Source organism: Oncorhynchus tshawytscha, linkage group LG11 (assembly GCF_018296145.1).
Source record: "Oncorhynchus tshawytscha isolate Ot180627B linkage group LG11, Otsh_v2.0, whole genome shotgun sequence".
NCBI lineage: Eukaryota > Metazoa > Chordata > Actinopteri > Salmoniformes > Salmonidae > Oncorhynchus > Oncorhynchus tshawytscha.
The window spans coordinates 43,342,186-43,367,028 of NC_056439.1; the positions used below are offsets into that span (position 1 = coordinate 43,342,186).

Consider the following 24,843-nt stretch of genomic DNA (forward strand, 5'->3'; position numbering starts at 1 on the left):
TTGCAAAGCCTATAGAAATGTTGTGCAACATGAGCATGGGCACTCATGAAGTGTTTGATTAGATTTTCAATTACATCTGAATTGATGTCAGAGTGATTAGAGGGACAATAGAGTGCAGAGTGCCAGGCAGTTAGCTAGTTTGGTAGGCTACTAATGACCATCATCAGCATCAGAAATTGGAGAAGCCTAATTACCGGTCATGTGGAATTTGACTGCCTTTATGCCTGGTGAGTGCTGGTGTGGCGGTAATACGTCACCAAAACAGACTTACTCAGCACCACACTGAAGCAGGTATACATCGTCTGCAAGGCAATGAACTATGGAGAGTGTTTTGATTATACAGCAGGAACCATTACTTGACATGAACTTCCCCTTACCTCCAGTGTCCTCACAGAAAAGACGATGGGCCTTAAGTGGGTGAGAGTTTTTACCTATTTATTTTCTGCTTGTCTGCTACATTTATTCAGAAAAAAATTGGATGTTTGAGAGCCTCTCTAAAGTCGCTAGTCAGCCGACCCTCACTCGACCCACAAACCTCCCTCTCAGCTTGTTTGCTATTTAGCAGGAGATTCTAATGAAACCAGAATCATCTGTCTGACCTGGGTGGCATGGATAACACAGAGAAATGCTTGACAGGCTTAAGCTACTGTAGCTACCTACCTTACGGCATTTTAGCATCAAATGTGACGATACAGCAGTAAGACATTACAATACAGCAGAGCCATATCCTGTAGGGTGTTTAACTGTTCGTAGCTCTTATCGGACCATTGAAAACCTTTGGTCTGATTGGCCAACAGTCCCTGTAGGGGCTCGGAGGGTCTAGGCATAACTGGTATCTTACTGACACCAGCGTTGTACTGCCCTTCTATCTCCTCCCCGACTGCTTCCTCTTCATCAACCAGCTCAGCAGACAAACAAAAACCCGGTTTAGATTAGATACCAGCAAAGCCTGCTGGCACACATGGATTTGCGAAAGAGCGAGGGGAGGGCTGTGGAAGGCTGCTGCCGGGCCTTGGGCCAAGGTTTGGATCCCCGGACGACTGGCGTCCTTCCAGCTCAGAGGAGCGGGCGTTCCATGGAGCTCTGTGCGCTCCCCAGACACGGGAGAGAGCCATAGACATCTGTATAATGTGTTAGAATGAGAGAGATAGAGAGAGGGAAAGAGGGAAGGACAGAGGAAGAGAGAGAGAGAGAGAGAGAGAGAGAGAGAGAGAGAGCAAGAGAGAGCAAGAGAGAGTAAGATGCGGCTGGCTCTCACACAACAGGACATCCTTCCACACACATTACACATGTCTGCTCCAATCCACTCACACAGCCAGGACTACACTCACACCACAGCTCCAATCCCTCTGACTGACAGCCCATACCTGGGATCCCTCTGTGCTGTTAGGTATCGGCTGGCAAAGGACCGCTAGCATGTTCCAAAGTCACACTGCAATATAATTATTCCTAGGCTTTAGTGTTTGGGAGTTATACTTACAATAGGGCAAGGGTTGGATCGAAGGGGGTAATCTTATTGGGATGAGAGACAGGAATTACCAAACAGAGACAAGAGAGTACACCCTCTGTTTTCTCTGCCATGTGGAAACATGGCTTCCAAAGGAAGATGAAGCCAATGTGGCACTGACATCACACTAAACGCTAAAGCTGTTTCTATCTCAACTACGGCAAACTTAACTTCTCTAGGGTATGGGGCAGCATTCGGAATTTTGGATGAAAAGTATGCCCAAATTAAACGGCCTGCTACTTGGGCCCAGAAGATATGATATGCATATGGTAGATTTGGATAGAAAACACTCTAAAGTTTCCAAAACTGTTACAATAGTGTCTGTGAGTATAACAGAACTGATTTGGCAGGCGAAAACCTGAGAAAAATCCATTCAGGAAGTTTTTTGGGGGAGGTTTGTAGTTTTCTATTCAATGCCATTACAGTATCCATTGACTTAGGACTCAATTTGCAGTTCCTATCCCTTCCACTAGATGTCAACAGTCTTTAGAAATTGTTTCAGGCTTGTATTCTTATAAATGAGGGACTAAGACCATTCTGAATGAGTGGACCCTGATGTGTCACTGAGCTTTTTTATGCGCAATCCCGAGAGAGTTCATTTCTTGTTTACCTTTTATATTGACAACGTTATTGTCCGGTTGAAATATTATAGATCATTTAGGCTAAAAACAACCTGAGGATTGAATATAAACATTGTTTGACATGTTTCTATGAACTTTACGGATACAATTTGGATTTTTTGTCTGCCTGTTTTGACTGCGTTTGAGCCGGTGGATTACTGAAGAAAACGCGCGAACAAAACGGAGGCTTTTGGATATAAAGAGACTTTATCGAACAAAAGTAACATTTATTGAGTAAATGAATGTCTTCTGAGTGCAACCATATGAAGATCATCAAAGGTAGGGGATTCATTTTATGTCTATTTCTGAGTTTTGTAATGCTTCTGCTTGGCTGGTTACTGTTTGTAATAATTTGTCAACTGGGCTATGTTCTTAAATAATCATAATGTATGTTTTGCAGTAAAGCATTTTAAAAATCGGACACCGTGGTTGGATTCACAAGAAGTTAATCTTTAAATCTATGTAAAATATGTTTTGGTTTCTGAATTTTTATAATGATTATTTCTGTATTTGAATTTGGCGCTCTGCAATCTCACTGGATGTTGGCCTGGTGGGACGCTAGCCACATACCCTAGAGAGGTTTAAAGAAAATCCAACAAAAACACCAAATTGCTGTGATTAAAACATGTCCTCAAGTGCTGGCGACTGTTCACTTATCAAAGAAATAAAATAATATACAATGAGTGTACAAACATTAGGAACACCTTTCAAATATTGAGTTTTGGCCTCAGAACAGCTTCCATTCCTTGGAGCATGGACTACAAGGTGTTGAAAGCATTTAACAGGGATGCTTCCCACAGTTGTGTCAAGTTGGCTGGATGTCATTTGGGTGGTGGACCATTCTTGATACACACGGAAAACTGTTGGAGTTCTTGACATAACTGGTGCGCCTGGCACCTACTCCCATACCCAGTTCAAAGGCACTTAAATATTTTGTCTTGTCCATTCACCCTCTGAATTGCACAAATCCACAATCCATGTCTCAATTGTCTCCAGCCTTAAAAATCATTATTTAATTAACCTGTCTCCTCTCCTTCATCTACACTGATTGAAGGAGATTTAACAGTAGACATCAATAAGGGATCATAGCTTACACCTGGTCAGTCTATACCATGGAAAGAGCAGGTGTTCCTAATGTTTTGTGCACTCAGTGTACACAAGTAGGGGAGTCACAGCTTTCTGGGATAATAATACAATTATAACGGTACACAGGCTTGTGCTGTATGAATGGAGTTGACTTTCAACTGCGTCACTCGATTATTGATAGGAATTTATCTCCATGGAGACGCATGTCAAGTTGGTACGGTTGGACACCTCTTGAATATAAAACAATCAGACAAAACAAAAAGGGCTACGTCCTCAAGTGTAAAAGAGCACTAACAGCCCAACCATCGGAGTCCTCCACAGCCCTGTAATAGCCATTGAAGTCGTCAGCCTTGATCACGATACTGAGTAGCTTGTTGACTGTGCCTGTTGAAGACACATTATTACGACTGCACTATGTATACCACAAAGTGGGCTTGGCTCACCGCATGAAATCTTTAGTTTCCAACGCAGCTAGCTAAAGTCAGATAATGGCACTAATGAGGATCTTGTATCAGTTATTAACGAGACAGGATTTGTTATTAGTTAGAAGGAAGTTCCATGCCACTCACATTAAAGAATGAACAACTTCAGATTCGTCTAGGGCCTTAGAAGAGTGTGAGACTAGATGTCTGAGTGATGTTCCATTTTGATCACTTCTAATGACGTGATCAGAAGACTTATCGTCATGACACTGAAATGGAAGGCTGCAGGAAAACTAGTGTGATTCGTTAACATGGGGCAAGCTGCTGAAGAGCAGCCAGGAGTGACAAGCAGCCAGGGGTGATGAGTGCTGGGGTGACGAGCAGCAGTGGGTGTGTGTCTACACATGTAAGTGTTGAATTATTCATCATTAAGTGACAAAATAAAAAAAGATCTCGCCAAGATGAAATTAAATTGACATTATTTATGAGGCCAACACATTTTCAAATGTTTGAATAGTTTAAGGAATACTATATTATGGCACATTCTTAGATAAAACTGGTCCTGTTTTAATTTTTAGATGAATAACTCATTAATAATCATAACGATAGTGGTCCCGACGAATAGTATGCAGATCATTCCTCTATAATAGATTGACCAACACGCTATGGCAAATTACATCTGCAATGAGAATGGGACACTGGAAAATAGCTCTTTATCTAAGCCTGGTTCTTCATATCTCAAGGACATCAGACTGGCCTCTGCCCAGTACCCTGCATTGTCACTAGCCGGCCTCCACCCAGTACCCTGCACTGAACTTAGTCACTGTCACTAGCCGACCTCCACCCAGTACCCTGCACGGTCACAAGCCGGCCTCCACCCAGTACTCTGCATTGTCACCTGGCCGACCTCCACCCAGTACCCTGCATTGTCACTAGCTGGCCTCCACCCAGTACCCTGCACTGAACTTAGTCACTGTCGCTAGTCGGCCTCCACCCAGTACCCTACCCTGTCACCAGCTGGCCTCCAACCCATACCCTGCACTGTCACTAGCCAGCCTCCACCCAGTACCCTGCCCAGTACCCTACCCTGTCACTAGCCGGCCTCCACCCAATACCCTGCCCAGTACCCTACCCTATCACTAGTCGGCTACCACCCAGTACCCTTCCCTGAACTTAGTCAAACAATACATTTGTTTTGATTTGTGCCTTGTCCCTATCAGATACATTATACCTATCGTATATAATAAATAATAGATTCCCCTATAGCTTTTTATGTTAATAATTGTATGTTGACTGTCAATCATAATCCCGCAATGGACACCTCCTCTGTCAAGAGAGTGGCAACCAATTGCTGATGGAGTTTTGTCTGATCATTTTTATTAGGGTATCAGTATTCTCCAGAACCAGTTATGCAGTTCACAAACAAAATCTACCCTCATATCAAATATGTCTAGGCACACACTTCAAACAGAGGCTGGTTTAAATGCGCATGATTGTGGACAAAGCATACATGAACATTCTAAGCTATTGTCCTGGAGGGTGTGCAAATCCATATGTGTCTGTTTACCCTCTGTAAATGGAACGCATGCTGAAAGATGCACAACACACCCTGTTTGTTAACAGGGGTTAAGGTTTAGGGGAAGCGGATGATTTTGAATCTCCATTTATTTGGGGCTCTGTCGAGGCACGAGTGAAATGCATGCTGGGTCTCCACACAACTCAGCGCTAATGGAGTTCAATGCCCCCACTGCTTCCCCTCTAGCCTTTCATTACAGTGGGGATACTTTTCTGTGTGTGTGTGTGTGTGTCCTAAAAGGGAACAAGCTTACTTTATTTTTGACTCTATGATTGCACCTGCCAATATCCCCTTGTGTGTTACAGGACTCCTGAGTGGCGCAGCTGTCTAAGACACTGAATCTCAATACTGGAGGCGTCACTACAGACACCCTTGTTCAATTCCAGGCTGTATCACAGCCGGAAGTAATTAGGATGACATAGGGCAGTGCACAATTGGCCCAGCGTCTTTAGGGTTTGGCTGGGGTAGGCCGTCATTGTAAATAAAAATATTTTCTTAACTGTCTTGTCTAGTTAAATTTAATTAAAATAATAATGCTACAGGCCAGTCCATTGGCTGCTAACACTACATATTTTATCTTCCCTCACAGTTCTGTCACGTGTGCTCCCTCTCCGGGCCCCTAGGTCACCAGACTGCCTGTTATGGCGCACACCTGTCACCTTCGTCATGCGCACCTGCGCGTCATCACTCACCTGGACTCCATCACTTCCTTGATTACTTGCCCTATATATGTCACTCCCTTTGGTTCCTTCCCCAAGCGTCATTGTTTCTGTTTCCTGTCTGTGAGTTGTTTGTGTGTCTTGTTTTATATTATGTTGTGTTTATTTTATTCAAACACTCACTCCCTGAACTTGCTTCCCGACTCTCAGCGCACATCGTTACAGCTTTGTTGGTTTAGCTGATGCTCAGAAATATATCCTCTCTTGGCTCCTTCTCAGAACCCAAGTCTCTCTGGTCCATGTCACTTACAACCCTGCTCAGAACGATCACTTCATCCATACATTTATATGTACATATTCCTTTTCCATCCCTTTAAATTTGTGTGTATAAGGTAGTTGTTGTGGAACTGTTAGATTACTTGTTAGATATTACTGCACTGTCCCAACTAGAAGCACAAGCATTTAGCTACACTCACATTAACATCTGCAAACCATGTATATGTGACCAATACAATTTGATTTGATTTGTATTTCCTGTGGACACCATGTGACATTAGGCATCCCCAACTCAGACAACGCTTTTGAAAGCCCATTCAGCACAAACTGAGTGGAAATGGAACATTTCACCACAACTTAAGTACCCCAAATGGGATTTACATCATCTAGGTCTTCCTGGTGGTCTATCATCTGAGGTTAGTAGGGTAGCACATGGTATCAAAGCATGCTACCGGCCCATGGAACCACCTTACATTTCAACACGGAGAATGGCCGTTCTGGACAGGTACTGTATGACATCATGGTGGCGTAGCTGAAATATACACCTCTCTTCTTTTCACCTGGATGGTTCCATAGGTTCCCACTGCCCCATGTCTTAGCCGTAAACACAGTGTCCACTTCATCACCAGTCCCTGTGGTGCGCGGTATAAGGCTCGAGGAAAGAGATGCTTCTTCAGGGATGCGCATAAAGGACAGCTACAATTTATCTTGTCGGGGTCACCAATCTGAAGTTTGAAGTTTTGGTCCTGTGATAAAACTCAGTTCTTGTCAGGGCCATGAGCTTGGATAAATGGTGTTCAGTAGAATGCAGTTCAGATGTGCTATATACTGTTCAATTGCCCTTTTCCCACTGTATTTCTCTCTTACGCTGTCATAGTGGCCAGCATTCCAGATCTATCACACACACTCCACCTTGTTTCCTGTAATAGATGGGACATGGCAGCAGATGAAATCCAAGGTCATGCTTTCTAGCTCTGCAGCCATTTATTAATTTGCTGAGGGAAATGAAGCCTGACATGAGAGAGCCACTCCAGAGGTCATTTGGGAGGGTAATCAAACTGATCCATTTACTGAACGATGTGGAAAGCATCACATCTACAATGCATGTATGTGTGTCTGTGTGTCTGTGTGTGTGTGTGGGGGGGGGGGATTTAGAAATTTGGCCAGCATCGTCCAATCAAATTGTACACACATGTTTACATCTATGAGTGAAGAGACTCTTTCACTGTGCTGTCCTAAGTGACTGTAAGACTTAACAGAGATAGATAATGCGATGCAACCTCTATTTAACCCATCCACATATACAGAATAATCAACCTTATACCCATTCCAGGGTCCAATCAATCATTCAAATAATAATGAATCCAGGCTCCATTTCTAATGCCCTCCTGGTCTGTAATTGATTTCCAGGAACTGAAGCAGAACAAATATAGACACAAATTGCCCTATTTTTCAGTCTTTAGACTGCTACATTAACTGGGAAATATATTTTTCATAAGAGCTTCTTAGAATGGAATGAGGTGCATAAAAACGTTCTACCGTTGCCATTTGCTATTCTTGAAATGAATTAGAGTTTGGTCCCCAGAGGGACTGGGGCCTGTTTTTTTGCTGATTCCACACTGATTTGCAAGGAGGGACATGGCAAGCACAGCAGCCAGAGGTCCTGAGTGTGTTGTCAGCCGTGTGCTGTAAATGCATAGAATTACAATGTAAAATGTCTACAACATCTGTATAGAATACGCTGGACTGAATAACTAATGAATTGAACACATCAATTGGATGAGAAAGCCAAACAAACCACGGAAGTACAGTGAACATGAATAACAAGTATTGTTTAATTCCTTGGGAATTATGACTCTGGGTCCGGGCACAGTAGCCAGCTCAAGCTCCGCCTCCAGAGAATGACATACAGTAGTATGCAGATAGAAAAGAGGTGCAATCTGTACAGGGTTTAAAAACACATCTGAACCATATTCTTTACTTTGGAAGAGAAGTACAGTTGATTTCCACTACAACCATTTCAAACTGAACACTCAAACTCTTCATATCTCTGCCAAGAACACAAGGGGTTATTCAAGTTACCAGATCTAATTTCTATTTTGCTGGAAATTAGTCCATAGCGATACAATCATTTGAAGAGACTGATAAAAAAGTGACAAATTCATGGTCACGCGTCACTGGGTCCGATTTCTTGGGAGCTGTGGTTAATTCTGTCTACTGTGGTGTGGGCTGTGTTCACTCTGTTGCGCAGCGGGCAGCCCTGCCTCCAGAGAACCCAGCCGTCTGGAACCCCACTGACACAAAACGGTCAGAAAAGTCTGATGTGCTGAACAAGCACTCACCACTCGCTATTGCACTGCAATTTCATCATCCGCCGCCCGATTTGATAGGCATGTCCTCTTATTAGAAAACCTGGGGGGTGGTCAGAGAAATCGAGAGCATCTTCATCAAAATGCAAGATGAAACACCCGCAGTGAGCACAAGGTCAGCTCGATTGCAAATTCAACAGTTATATAAATAATACATGTTTTGGAAGTACAAATGACTTCTATACTTCTGAGAAATCTGTTTCAATTGCTGGAATTTTAGCGTATTGGCGAATACTGTTACTGGGGTTTCTGTTCCTGCTTTCGTACCAATTCATTAATTTCGGGGTATGTACCTCACCCGAGGGGGACAGGGGGAGCAGGTAGTGGTGTCTATTCAGCAGCCTAAGGTCTGGGGGTAGAAGCTATTGGCCAGTCTTACAGTTTTTGCCATGATGCTCCAACACTGTTTAGGTGTTATAGGGCAGTGTGCAGTGCAATGGCGATTGTGTCGTGATGCAGCCCGACAGTATGCCCCTGATGGTGTCCATGTGGTTTTTGACCATTTCAGCTCCTCTGAGATGTGTACACTGAGGAACTTTATTTTTTTCATCATCTCCATGGTGGCCCCGTTGATGAGGATGGGGGCATGCACTGACTGGTTTCTCCTGAATTCCACAATTAGCTCCTTTGTTTTTCTGACATTGAAGGAGAGGCTGTTTACCTAGGACCACGCCGTCAGAGTGCCTACCTCATCCCTGTAGACCTTCTCGTCGTTGTTGGTGATCAGGCTTACTACTGTCGTGTTGTCAGAACTTGACAATGGAGTTGGAACTGTGTGATGCCATGCAGTCGTGGGTATACAGTGCCTTGCGAAAGTATTTGGCCCCCTTGAACTTTGCGACCTTTTGCCACATTTCAGGCTTCAAACATAAAGATATAAAACTGTATTTTTTTGTGAAGAATCAACAACAAGTGGGACACAATCATGAAGTGGATGACATTTATTGGATATTTCAAACTTTTTTAACAAATCAAAAAGTGAAAAATTGGGCGTGCAAAATTATTCAGCCCCCTTAAGTTAATACTTTGTAGCGCCACCTTTTGCTGCGATTACAGCTGTAAGTCGCTTGGGGTATGTCTCTATCAGTTTTGCACATCGAGAGACTGAAATTTTTTCCCATTCCTCCTTGCAAAACAGCTCGAGCTCAGTGAGGTTGGATGGAGAGCATTTGTGAACAGCAGTTTTCAGTTCTTTCCACAGATTCTCGATTGGATTCAGGTCTGGACTTTGACTTGGCCATTCTAACACCTGGATATGTTTATTTTTGAACCATTCCATTGTAGATTTTGCTTTATGTTTTGGATCATTGTCTTGTTGGAAGACAAATCTCCGTCCCAGTCTCAGGTCTTTTGCAGACTCCATCAGGTTTTCTTCCAGAATGGTCCTGTATTTGGCTCCATCCATCTTCCCATCAATTTTAACCATCTTCCCTGTCCCTGCTGAAGAAAAGCAGGCCCAAACCATGATGCAGCCACCACCATGTTTGATAGTGGGGATGGTGTGTTCAGGGTGATGCGCTGTGTTGCTTTTACGCCAAACATAACGTTTTACATTGTTGCCAAAAAGTTAAATTTTGGTTTCATCTGACCAGAGCACCTTCTTCCACATGTTTGGTGTGTCTCCCAGGTGGCTTGTGGCAAACTTTAAACAACACTTTTTATGGATATCTTTAAGAAATGGCTTTCTTCTTGCCACTCTTCCATAAAGGCCAGATTTGTGCAATATACGACTGATTGTTGTCCTATGGACAGAGTCTCCCACCTCAGCTGTAGATCTCTGCAGTTCATCCAGAGTGATCATGGGCCTCTTGGCTGCATCTCTGATCAGTCTTCTCCTTGTATGAGCTGAAAGTTTAGAGGGACGGCCAGGTCTTGGTAGATTTGCAGTGGTCTGATACTCCTTCCATTTCAATATTATCGCTTGCACAGTGCTCCTTGGAATGTTTAAAGCTTGGGAAATCTTTTTGTATCCAAATTTGGCTTTAAACTTCTTCACAACAGTATCTCGGACCTGCCTGGTGTGTTCCTTGTTCTTCATGATGCTCTCTGCGCTTTTAACGGACCTCTGAGACTATCACAGTGCAGGTGCATTTATAAGGAGACTTAATTACACACAGGTGGATTGTATTTATCATCATTAGTCATTTAGGTCAACATTGGATCATTCAGAGATCCTCACTGAACTTCTGGAGAGAGTTTGCTGCACTGAAAGTAAAGGGGCTGAATAATTTTGCACGCCCAATTTTTCCGTTTTTGATATGTTAAAAAAGTTTGAAACATCCAATAAATGTCGTTCCACTTCATGATTGTGTCCCACTTGTTGTTGAATCTTCACAAAAAAATACAGTTTTATATCTTTATGTTTGAAGCCTGAAATGTGGCAAAAGGTTGCAACGTTCAAGGGGGCCGAATACTTTCGCAAGGCACTGTACAGGGAGTACAGGAGGGGACTGAGGACATACCCTTGTGGGGTCCCCAAATTGAGAATCAGTGTCAAGGAGGTAATGTTGACTACCTTCTCCACCTGGGGGAGGCCAGTCAGGAAGTCCATGACCCAGTTGCATAGGGAGGAGTTCAGACCTTGGGCTGTGATCTTTGTAAAGAGCTGATAGGGCACTATGGCACTATGGCATTGAAGGCCCGAGCTGTAGTCCTTTTGTCTAGGTGGGTGAGGGGAGTGTGCAATTCAATGGCGATTGCGTCGTCCGTGTACCTGTCAGAGTTGTAGGCGAATTGGAAAGGGTCGAGTGTGTCGGTGAGGGAGGAGGCGATGATGACGGAAGTGAGTGCTAGGGGTCGGTAGTCATTCAGATCAGTTACTTTTCCTTTCTTGGGCAAGGGGATGATATTGGACATCTTGAAGCAGGTGGGGAAAGATATATCATAAAAATAATATACATTTCTTTCATTTTTGTCTTAATTTAAGGTTAGGGTTAGGAATAAGGTTAACAGTGTTGCTAAGGTTAGGGTTAATGTTAGGGTTAGGTTTAAAATAAAATATAAATAAGATAAAGCCATAAGACTGCTAAATAGTTAGATAAATTGTTAACCAATAGTTACCCGGAATGTCTACATTGACTACATTTATTTTTGCACTAACTATTTTCGCTCATCACATACACTGCTGTTCCAGTTTATAATCTACCTAAAATTACATATCTACCTCAATTACCTCGTACCCCTGCACATCGACTCGGTACTGGTACCCCATGTATATAGTGAAGATATCGTTACTCATTGTGTATTTATTCTTTGTGTTATTATTTTTCTATATCTTCCTCGTGTCATTTCTTTTTTCTCTCTGCATTGTGGTGAAAGGCCCATACATAATTATTTCACTGTTAGTTTACACCTGTGTTCACGAAGCATGCGATAAATACAATTTGTTTTGATTTCCTAGCATTCTTCTAAAAGGCTACTCCTGATCTGCTCCAATCAAGACCTTTATTCATTTCAACAGCTTGAACAATGGATTGTGTCTGGATAATTGTTTTAATTAGCAAAGTGCTCTTTACATTCCATTGAACCAGTTTCAGTGAAAAACCACCCATACTAAAAGACGGCAGACACGTCACATGAAATAGAAAAATAAAAGAAATCTCTTTAACACAGACAATCCTCCAGGTGCTGTAAAGTAGTTCCAGCGGGCATTAGGCGGAAACCAATGAAACCGTGAGTCCTTCCGCTTCTGGCATTTTATTCTAACTAAATAATGCAATGGCAAGGATTCATTGGAGGAATCCATTAAAGAGGTCTGATATATAATGCTGAGATGCATGATCAGACTCTTATCACTTTCAGGGAGCATGTTATAGTGCAATGGGAATAACTTTCTATTGTCATGTCTCTGACTAAGTGCTTAACCCTTTGGTGGCTTGTCGTATAAACTTGCTAATGAGTTCGGGATGCATTATACAACTCTTACATCTAGATATGATACAGATGGTGTATAACCCGGGGCTGTGTGTACTGTACAATGGCGAGATTGGGACACTGAAGGCAAGTGCAAGCTGTGGAATTAGCGGATGACACATTTCTCAGCCCTGCCACCTAGACTTCTCATCAGCCAAACACACTGGTTACAAAGCTAGTATTACTCGATATGGACTCCAGAGGAAGGTCATAAGCGCAAAAAGTGATTATACAATTTGAAGCATCTGAGCGCTGAAAAACCAGAGAGATGATTTGTTTGATGCCAGCTATTTCTATTCTGGCTGGCTTCTTTTGAGGAATCCTCTCATTAAACATAGTCTATTGAAGAGCAAATGAGGTTGACAGTGTTCCATCATCTTGTCAAAGGCAACGCACGCTGCAGCGTTCACAGGTGGAGTCGTTAATGTGCTTTCTCATCCACTAATCTTCCTGTCAGTAATGAAGTCTCTGCTTAAGTGTGGGAGAGCAACTGTCATCTATTAGTGTCAGCCATTTCCATTAATGGCGATGGCACGGATCACTTATTATTTCCTGATTAATAAACACTCTTAATGCTGAGCGTGTCCTCGTAGCCGTCTCAATAAAGTACAGCTTCATTTAACGATTAGCGTTAGCGCTAATGCTAATATTGCTGTTTACACTCATGGAGGCAAGAACATTGGCTTTGTGTTGTTGTTAGCATAAGAAAGGTTAGGTAATGTATGTATTTCCTTTTTTTAGTTAATTAATTAATACATATACCAATACATTATTATTCAACATCAACCTCCTACTTCCAAGGTAATAATATCATAAACATTTCACATTACCTTGATATTTGGACTTCCTGCAGCACAAACAAGTAATCGAATTAGCTCACAGAATGAAGCACTATTGATTTCAGTAAAAACATTACACAATCAATTTTAAGGGTGGCTAATGATATTCCTTTACATTTGTGTGCTAACGCTGTTGTGTGCTAACGCTGTTGTGTGCTAACGCTGTTGTGTGCTAACGCTGTTGTGTGCTAACGCTGTTGTGTGCTAACGCTGTTGTGTGCTAACGCTGTTGTGTGCGTGTTTTTTGCTCTATTTGGATGTTGATGCTGGGAGCGTGATGATATGAGGCTGCCTCCCAGACCACATAATAATGGGAGGCTTAAAGGTGATCTAGCCTCCCATTGATCAAAGCTGTTTAACCTGACATTCACTTAGCTCATCATTCTAACATCTTCTTTTTTTTGTTGCCTTCAAATGCAAAAAATTTAACTGAATCAGAGTAAAACTCCAACTTGTCCTGCGGTCTAAAACATTAATTCCTTCTCCCTCCCTAAAAGGGACTCTTTTACACATGCAAACAGTCACACTTGTCTAGCAATACAACGTCTTTTAAATATTCATGTTAACAGAGCTTGAACCTCTGTCACCGTTACTTTTAGTTGGATTATGTATTGGACACAATTAGATTCTAGTGGCGGAGTACAAATAGCCTGGGGATGTTTGCATGAATTACGCCATGCCGGAAACGATTGTAAGGTATTGTATTGCAGTGTTCACATTCTGCCTGTGTAAATCTCCCACGGTCTCCAGACACTAATCCTTCCCGCAGTAAATTCTATGTTGTCTCATTTTGACGCCAGGCCTGGGGATGTTTTCTTTTCAATAATCTCATAGGCAAGTATAACTTGATTAGACTACAAAAATTCAAGGGTAAAACTATTGATTGTATCCAAATGGAATTAATCTGAAATACAATTATGTTGGCCATCTTCTCCGGTATATATTTGTCTGTGGCTCTAAATCAACATCTCACATTCACATAGACTTAGAGGCAAACTCAATCCAATTATGTAGATAAAATAGGACTAATCATGCAACACAATTTGAATATGAGCTTCACGGGCAGGTCGATAAGCATAATCATTCACCGGGGCCAAATTTACAGCACAATTTCAGATAACACAGAAAGAGAAAAGGGCAGAATTGTAACTATAAATAGTTAACATACGCAGTATAGGGATCCAGATAAGAGGGAGACATTTCATTAACTGAAAAAAAAAACAGTTGATTAAAATACTTTTTCCTATTTACCACCATTTCCATAATTTATACAGGATGAGCTTCTTTGTGGAAAGGGACACATTATTGTTCTGAATCTTTCAGGCTTTATTTCAAAACGTAGTGATCCACAACCAAAGATCCAAGAAAGGACTTCACCCCCCATATTGAATAGTCATATGGTAATGTAGGTCATAATTGGAAGGGTAAGACACATCTTCTCACATTTAGAAAGCTGCTCATTTCCTCATTCCCACTACCTTATCTTAAGGCTGCGTGTAGACGTCTATTTATAGGCAGTAAATTCATTAAACACTGATTGTACCTTTGAAATTCTTAATGTATACAATTTAATCGGCAATGACAACAAATACTCTACCAAGTCTACATCTTGGTCAAGGGGATTCATTTAATGTCAAGGACATCCCCCTAACACATTGTTTTGTTTTTTGCACGACACATTTTTTTCTGAAAATCAGCAATATGTTTTCCCTTTGAGGGATCTTGCTCTGAAATTTGGTGACTGATCATGTTTGCTTATCTGGCGGCTAGATAGAGAGGCCTGAAACCTCTTGATCATGGAATCAATCTCGATGGAAACACTAGATTCCTAGCGTATTGTAATGCTGAAGGAGAGAAACTAGGCCGTGTGGAGGCCGTGTGGAGTAGTTCGGTTTAGTCAGCAAAATAAACTAGGACGTGTGTAGAGTAGTTCGGTTTAGTCAGCAAAATAAACTAGGACCTGTGTAGAGTAGTTCGGTTTAGTCAGCAAAATAAACTAGGACCTGTGTAGAGTAGTTCGGTTTAGTCAGCAAAATAAACTAGGACCTGTGTAGAGTAGTTCGGTTTAGTCAGCAAAATAAACTAGGACCTGTGTAGAGTAGTTCGGTTTAGTCAGCAAAATAAACTAGGACCTGTGTAGAGTAGTTCGGTTTAGTCAGCAAAATAAACTAGGACCTGTGTAGAGTAGTTCGGTTTAGTCAGCAAAATAAACTAGGACCTGTGTAGAGTAGTTCGGTTTAGTCAGCAAAATAAACTAGGACCTGTGTAGAGTCGTTTGGTTTAGTCAGCTAGACAGTCTAGGCTGTAACATACTGTTCCACAGTCACCACATACTGGATAGAAACTGCAGGAGCTTTCACAGACCAAACATGGCACAGCATGACAGTCTTCATAGACAACAAACCCAAGCTCAACACATGCTTATAGTCTTCAGTGAGATCTACTGGGCTACAGCTCTAGATATGAGGGTGTTCATAGAGACAGTACCCAGCACAGCTCAGTATAGAACCGTACACTGCTTAAACCTCTGGAGGTAGGGGACAATGATCTGGGTCTGATTGACAACCCATCAATTGTCAATTATAAAGGATCTTCAGGTACATTTTCAACTGTGTAAAAATTGCAGTTTTTAAACATACCAATCCAAGAAACTGCTGAAACTGAAAAAAAGTCAGGTCTGGTGCCAAATGTTCAAGGGTTAACTTCCACAGCCTTAAAGGCCCAGTACTGTCAAAAACATGATTTTGCTATGTTTTATATACAGTACCAGTCAAAAGTTTGGACACACCTACTAATTCTACCTTTTTTCTTTATTTTGACTATTTTCTACATTGTAGAATAATAGTAAAGACATCAAAACTATGAAAAAATACACATGGAATCATGTAGTAACCAAAAAAGTGTTAAACAAATCAAATTATATTTGACATTTGATACTTCAAAGTAGCCACTCTTTGCCTTGATGACAGCTTTGCACACTCTTGGCATTCCCTCAATCAGTTTCATGAGGTAGTCAACTGGAATGCATTTCAATTAACAGGTGTGCCTTGTTAAAAGTACATTTGTGGAATTTCCTTCCTTCTTAATGCATTTGGTGCTAATCAGTTATGTTGTTACAAGGTAGTGGTGGTATACAGAAGATAGCCCAATTTGTTAAAAGACCGAGTCAAAATAAAGAAAAACCCTTGAATAAGTAGGTGTCTCCAAACATTAGACCTGTCATGTATATGAATGGACCTGTTGTAAAACTGTTCCGATTTTGTGAAAGAGTTGACGTCATAGGTTTCATATCTGAGGTACAGTGTGACTACGCCCTGGTTCTGCAATGTGTGTTCTCTTCAATGTTTCCTCACTCATTGGTTGTCAGAGGTGTCAGGTTTGCTTTCTCTCCAGGTCTCTTTGGGGCTCAGCTCTGAGAAATCTCTGGCCTGGTACCTGACACACTTCTAATTCCACTCCGCCTCCCGAGAATTATCCTAGGTTTGCATTTGGCTTTCTCATTTGAACCCCTGCCAAATGGTACAGGCTGAGGAACCACCACATTCTTGCTATTTGAGTCAATCTCTCTCTCCTTCTCTCTCTCTATCTCTTCTATCTCTCTCTCTCACTTTCTTTCTGTCTTTTTCCCCTGGTTCACTGTTGAATATCCAAAATGTGGATTGCAAAACAGATTGAAATATTGGTTATTTGGAGGGTGGGAGTGGAGGGGTGGGTAACGTTCACTCATTAGAAGTATATCCTCTCTGACACACCAAGTGGAGCTTTCGTACCTCTGACAGCGAAGGAGAGACAGAGGGAAGGAGAGAGAAAAATGGAGAGGGAGAAGGAGAGAAAGAGAGGGAGAAAGAAAGAGAGAGACAGAGAGAGAGAGACAGAGATTGTGCTCCTATGCAATGGACAGGGAAAGATTCATGTAGATCTCCAAATAAGGAAGACATTAACATTCATTAGCACCTCTTTATTTTTCCCTGAGTGACAGAGGAGTGGAGATAATGGCACAGTGATTTAATGATTTTAGATTTCTTCCTCTCATACTCTCTGCTGCCACCGCCACCTCCCTCCCTCCCTCCCTCCCTGCCTGCCTCCCAGCCTGCCTGCCTCCCTCCCTCCCTCCCCCAGAACACAATCAGCAGATAGATTTAGCCCCATTTTTTATGAATTCCTCACAGACCCAGCTTCACATAATTACACCCAATTCTGCCACCTTATCTCTCAAATTAAAAAGATTAGATTATTTGTGAAAGAAATGTATGCAGCGTCTCTCAACAGACAGACCCAGCCAGGACCTCAGTATTGTTGAAAGTGCCTCATTTTAATATATTCATATACCGTTTATTCTGTCAACAGAGAGTCTGCATATTGACTCTGATGGAGAAGGTTTATTTTGGCACCAATATCTAATATCAACAAGCCCCACGAAATACATGATTGGTTTAGATGAATATATCACTACAAAATACTAAAGTTCTTTCAAGAATCCACTTAAAAGAGTCATCACTGCTTTTCTTTGCTATCTGGTATACAATAATTGAGAGTCGTATTAAGAGTAATTTATGTATGCAACAAAGAATATGGCCGCAACGAAGGCTTTATTGTGATTCAGGCTTGAGCATAGACTGCTATACCTTCTGTATTGTTCCTTATCACAGCAATGGAATACCTCTTCCCTTGTTCAGATAAAAAATACAGCAAGCACAATGAAGTGTTGTGATAATAATTCAGCCCCTTTGTTACTATTCAGTGAAGTTTAAATGGTCTTTGTCAAGAAAAAAATGGATTATCTCAGGTTTTAACTTTGCCTGACAATAATATAGTTTTCTGTTATTTGCCTCCATTCATTTATTTATAGTCCTTATCGTCCTGGCAAAATGTTAGCAAAATGACTTGAACATACAGGAGTGAAACAATAGCGGAAAACTGTAACAAGATTTACTGAAACAGACCGAATAAAAGCAGCTTGATTTGACATGTTGACAAAGCAACAGTTTAATTGAATTAGACCTGCTATTGTATGACATACTATCACTCTGTTCAATCTAATGCACAAACTCACATTTCCCATTGAAAACATGTCTTATAAATCAATAAAAATATATATAAAGTCAAAAAAGATAAGCGTTATGAGGTTAATGTAAAGAAATAAAGTAGAAAAAAATCATGATTTATTGTGATTTAATTTGAATTTGAACAACACGAGAACACATTTGGATTATTTTACCTGAAATCTTGGACCCATGATAGTCTGTTAGTCAAATGAGGTTTATCCTAATGAGGATGCATCATTTCCTTTGTGTGATGACCTGCTGTAAAGTGATCAGTGATGGCTTTGGGAAGAAACAACACTGACCTAATGTAATTCTTAGTGTAAGGAAACCAATCAGCCCTGCGTCTAACTCATCCCTAACATCACAACCACTACTGTAGACATAAGCTTATGCCTTCACCCCACAGTGTCACCAATTGATTAGCTGATTGAGATCCCATTAATTCCGGGTCAGGCCTTAAGCTTAGTCTCCAAGCAGAAGCCCCCTCTAGAGGATTAGTGTCCTACTGATCAGATGTATATTTTCATAGGGAATTAGTGGGTGGGCTGTCGTAGCGAGTCATTGTGGTGAATTGATTTGGGTGGAAAGAGGTGGAAAGAGAGGGTGAGAGGAGATGAGGATTGGGTGGCGTGTGCGGTTGATGATGTTGAGCCGCGTGTTTCCCGCCTCATGGCGTTATCACCAAGATGAGAAGCATGGCATTCTGGGTAGCGGGCCTGAGCTCATCCTGTCACATTTAATCACTGCAAAAGCAAAGGGGAGCGAGAACATGTGTTTGTCCTTCAAAAACACGACTGCCATTCAATCGGCATCATTACGCAGCCGATGAAATCGCTGTCTATGTGATCTTAGAGATTCGTAATTGAATCGGGTGGCGATGCCTTTGATAAAAGCAATAGCGTTTTTGGTATACAATAAGGGCGCGTTTTGTATTTACCCTGTTGTGTTACAGTATTTAGATTTTCCACAAGACAAGGTTAATACGATCATTATCCAGTTTCATGAGCAGACTGCTCTTAAATACAGTTGACTTTGGCACTAAGTCCTATAGAGGACGATGTTGAAATGAGCTGTTCATCTTTGAAACATCATTAAAGGTCCAATGCAGCCATTTTTATCTCAACATCAAATAATTTCTGCTTAACAATTAAGTACCTTACTGTGACTGTTTCCAATTAAAATGGTCAAACAAGGATTTAAAATTGCTTCATAGTAAAGATCAATTTCTCAAGCAAGAATTTTGCTAGGACTGTCTGGGAGTGGTCTGAGTGAGGGGCCTAATTGGAGGAGCCTAATGGGAGGGATGTGTAACCTGAAAACTAGCTTTATTGGCAGAAAGGTTTGAAACTCTCTTTGTTATTGGTCTACGTGAACGGATGATCTCCACATGTGTGGTTCCCACCTTGAAGCATGGAGGAGGAGGTGTGATGCTGTGGGGGTGCTTTCCTGGTGACACTGTCAGTGATTTATTTAGAATTCAAGGCACACTTAACCAGCATGGCTACTACAGCATTCTGCAGCGATACGCCATCCCATCTGGTTTGCGCTTAGTGGGACTATCATTTGTATTTCATCAGGACAATGACCCAACACACCTCCAGGCTGTGTAAGGGCTATTTGACTAATAAGGAGAGTGATGAAGTGCTGCATCAGATGACCTGGCCTCCACAATCACCCGATCTCAAACCAATTGACATGGTTTGGGATGAGTTGGACCACAGAGTGAAGGAAAAGCAGCCAACAAGTGCTCCGCATATGTTGGAGCTGGTCGAGAGAATGCCAAGAGTGTGCAAAGCTGTCATCAAGGCAAAGGGTGGCTACTTTGAGGAATCTTAAATGTTAAATATATTTTGATTTGTTTAACACATTGTTTTGGTTACTACATCATTCCATATGTGTTATTTCATAGTTTTGATCTCTTCACTAAGAATTCTAAAATGTAGAAAATAGTCCAAAAAAAGAAAAACCTGTGAACTTGTGATTTGTACACGCTTAGCAAAAAGAAAGGTGCTATCTAGAACCTAAAAGGTTTATTTGGCTATCGCCATAGGATAACCCTTTGAATAACCCCTTTTGATTCCAAGTAGAACCCTTTTGTGTTCCATGAAGAACCCGTTCCACACAGGGTTCTACAGCCATATGGTCCTCCTATGGGGAAAGCAGCAGAACCCTTTTGGAACCTTTTTTTTATAAGAATAGCTCATTGCCCTCCAGGAGAATTTCTCTAGCCTATATGTTCTGTGCATTCAATACTTTCAACCAAAACTTCTATTGGTATCTGTTTTGGTTTGAACATGGTTGGCTGCTTTGTGTGACACATTTGAAACAGCTGCATTTTTTAGTTGCATCATGCACAACCCTTTGCACCAATTACATGTACATGGGTAGCATACTGTAGGACACAAAACATTGGGACAAATTGAATTAGTAATGGAATGTTGCAACATGCGGTAATCTCTTCTTAGATCTATTGGTCCCACCAGTGCTACATTATTTCCAGAGCAAGACTCCTAGCAGATATGAATATTCTCAGCTAGTTCTAGGTAATTCCCCTATAGCTTTCCCAGTGCATTCACATGCATTTACCAGGCAGACACAAGTCCTCCGGCGTATTGAGACTGCTGCGGCAGACACACAGCATGCTCACACCCCTTGTCATACTGAGACCACTGCAGACTCTAAAGAGTTGGCTCTGACAGGGCAGTCTGTACCTGCGGGGTGAAATGTGTGTGTTTGTGTTTAAGGGAGAGGGGTGATACTGAGCAGTGCCAATCTCTAAGACAGACAGACTCAATCTCCCATGTGCACTGAAGTGGCAAAGAGCACCACTAATGATAAGTCATGGTTGGACAGCTCACAGTCACAAGGGAAGCTTTTAACCCAGACATCATTAAAAAAAAAAACTATTAGAAAGCAAATAAAGTTGAGGGCTTGGTTCATATTAGATAGTGGATCCTTTAACCTCAAACATCAAATGTCAACAATTTAGACCTTGTAAATTAAAAAATAAGAACATGAACTGGCATGTTCTAGATCTGAAGTCACAAGACTGAAACGGACACTCACTTGGATGAGGAATATAGGAAATGACAAGCCATCAATTCAACTTGATTCCAAGGCATGCAACAGTAACAGTATGTTGACTACCAGCCTTAATCAGAGAGAGTTTATTTGCTCTCAGTAATCTTCAAAGGGGGGGAGAGGAGGCGTGTGGGCCTACTGTCAGTATTTGTTATCACATAGAGAAAATACTGGAAGATGTCCAAATAGGCATGTCTAAGGATATCTAATGAGGAAATATCCAGCCATACCATGTATGATATGTGGAGGTAATCCAAAAATGAAAAGCAAATCAAGCTCCAGATATGGACCTCAGCCAAAAGAAGCATATCTGGAATCAATATAGATATGTGATGTATACAGTTAGTATTTGTCAACATGAAGAGTGAAAATATGATGTCACATATCTCAGGATATTGAATGAGTCCATATCCGGCCATAGGAAATGTCCATGCGTGGTATTCGGAGTAATCCCAAAATCATATATGTGTAAAAGACACATCTGAATTCAGAATTTGTCAGGATATGGTGCAAATCCACAAAACTCCAAATATGCATTGGAAATGTTCTGTATTCTCTAGAATATCAAAAACATGCCATGTGAAGATATCCACTTTTCACCTAGTGCTCTCTCTCTCTCTCTCTCTCTCTTCCCTCTCCCTCTCTCTCTCTCTCTCTCTCTCTCTCTCTCTCTCTCTCTCTCTCTCTCTCTCTCTCTCTCTCTCTCTCTCTTCCCTCTCCCTCTCTCTCTCTCTCTCTCTCTCTCTTTCTTTATCTCCCCCACTTTCTCCCTCCCTCCCTATTCTCTCTCTACTCTCTCTATACTCCCTCTCCTTCTACATGAACTCCCATTGCCCAGTCTGAGCTACTGGCTTCCATAATCCTGGAAGGTTTAGCGCAGCATTCATGTGATTGGTTAGACATTACCAGTCGCCATGTGATTGGTTAGACATTACATCAGAATGATGTAATACTCCCAGGACTGGCTGGGGGAAGGGGTGAGGATGAGGAAACGAGGGAGGGAAGGAGGTTATTATTGGAGCCCCTGCCGCCTGCAGCCAGCATCAGAGAGCCTCCTTAATCCCAAAGCACACAGCAGTAGGAAGAAGAAGAAGGATGGAAATAATAAAGAGTGTTTCCATTAGAAGGAAGAGGAGGAGATAAGCTCTGGTGTGCATGCTGCAGTGTGTGACGGTACAGCTGTTTGTGTGCCCCAAGGTTATTATACTTTTGTGTTTTTATATTAGTTTTTATTTTTATTAGTTTTTCAATTTTGATCAGAAATGTTGTTTAGTTTCAGTTCGTTTTCAAAGTTGATTCGCTAGTTTTTATTTAGTTTAAATTGTATGAAAATATTTCAATTTTGTTTTTATATATATCATCCTAGAATCTAAAAATAAATTAGGTGGCATTTTTTTGTCTTATAGTAACGTGTTGCAGGAATTAAATTCCTCTGTTTTAATACCCAATTAAAATTAAACACTCTGTCAATTCATAAGGATTTGTATGACCCTTATTTTATAAAAATGGACAGAGCCCGGTCTTAAAGTCAAACAGCAGATTTTATTCACGAGAGTACTGCTCCTTACACATTTTATCACAGGTTATAAACTGAAAATTACGTCAGCGTTTTCTAAATGTTCCATCTCTTCTTGACACTGGTAGAAAGGCTCTATAGTTCTCAAGCCTTCCCTTCTCGCCTTGAGCCAAGGTCAGCCTGTGTAGATAAGCATTCTAGCCAGTCTGGCGATATAGTTCATTAATTTCTACCAAGGAACAGACAGTCATTGTTCTAATTCTTGATTATATTTACACACATTATATTCAGTACTAGGATTAAAAAGAAAATTCATACATATACAGTAGCATAATAGTATTCTGATTAGTACATACACAGTAACATACTAGTATTCTGATTAGTACATATACAGTAACATAATAGTATTCTGATTTTTCAGTCCTGATTGAAATGTATACATAATTAGTCATTATTGATAAAAATTCCCTTAACATAACGTTATACTATGCTATTATATTTGGTTCTGTTATGTAGAATACTACCATTACGTAATCTTACAGACACTGATTCAGCTTTGATCTAACTTTATTAAACGAGCACCATTCGCCTGATTAGCCTGTTCTCTTCGAGTAGACCAGAGACTGTGTGTAACGTAGAGAATCCTGCACATGCACAGAAGCTTCGGGACTTGTAGCTGTCGGGAATAGGGCTCCACAAAAGTCGGATCCACTGCCACAGTTTTAACTTTAGTAGTACGTGTAAGAAGAATCAAGTTAGCTACCTAGATGATATTTCCCCTGTTAGCTAGTAAACTAGGCCTATTTGAAACGTTGCCATCTCCTGGCTGCGTTTACCCGCCAGATGAAGTAGCTTGAAAACCCCATTGAAACCCCATTAAAAACTAAACATAATTCATGAATGCTTTTAGATTATTTTAGTTTGTTTTGGAGTCAAATATTTTGTTAATTATTAACTACATGTTAATTATTTTATTTATTTAGCTTTTCAGTTTTAGTTTACTACAATAACCTTGGTATGCCCATCCTCACACAAAACAGAAAATTGACTTTTGGGGAGTTGAATCAATCATTAATTGTAAATAGACAGAAGAGAGGAAGACAGTGCCAAGGAGTTTGAGTTGGGTGAATTATGATTCAGAGGCAATTTGTCACTTCAATGCAAGGTAGAGATTATGTATTCTGCTGGATGAACCATGGTCCATGATATAGGTTTCTGAGGTAGTATCATAAGCATCATACACTGAGTGTACAAAACATTAGGAACACCTTCCAAATATTGCGTTGAACCCCCTTTTGACCTCAGAACAGCCTCAATTCATCGGGGTATGGACAAGGTGTCAAAAGCACTCCACAGGGATGCAGACTCCAATGCTTCCCACAGTTGTGTCAAATTGGCTGGATGTCCATTGGGTGGTGGACCATTCTTGATAAACATGGAAAACTATTGAGTGTGGCAAAAAGCCAGCAGCATTGCAGTTCTTGACACACTCAAACCGGTGTGCCTGGCACCTACTACCATACCCCCTTCAAAGGCACTTAAATACTTTAACTTGCCCATTCACCTTCAGAATGGCACATACACAATCATTGTCTCAATTGTCTCAAGGCTTAAAAATCCTTCTTTAACCTGTTTTCCCGCTTCATTTACACTGATTGATGTGGATTTAACAAGTGACATCAATAAGGGATCAAAGATTTCACCTGCCTTTAGCTGGTCAGTCTATGTTAAGGAAAGAGCATGTTTTGTAGACTCATTGTATGTCTGTGCTTTAGATTCATGTGACTGTGAATGAAACTGTCCACAATATGATATTTACTTCCCCAAAGTGGAAGATAGTAGCTCTGTTGTTACAGCTTAAGAGACTAGAGACTTGAGAGACTAGTCAAGGATCATATCACCTCCACCCTACCTGATACCCTAGACCCACTCCAA

At 41.2% G+C, this 24,843-nt stretch overlaps 1 long non-coding RNA gene across 1 annotated transcript in view; it reads right to left on the reverse strand.

Annotated features, from left to right (window-relative positions):
• Positions 1 to 47: 47 nt before the first annotated feature.
• LOC112262333 overlaps positions 48 to 24,843 on the reverse strand; it is a 39,539-nt gene continuing 14,743 nt past the window's right edge. The window contains exon 3 of the long non-coding RNA XR_002955337.2: positions 48 to 1,121. This is a non-coding gene — a long non-coding RNA (uncharacterized LOC112262333). The remainder of the gene's footprint in view (positions 1,122 to 24,843) is intronic.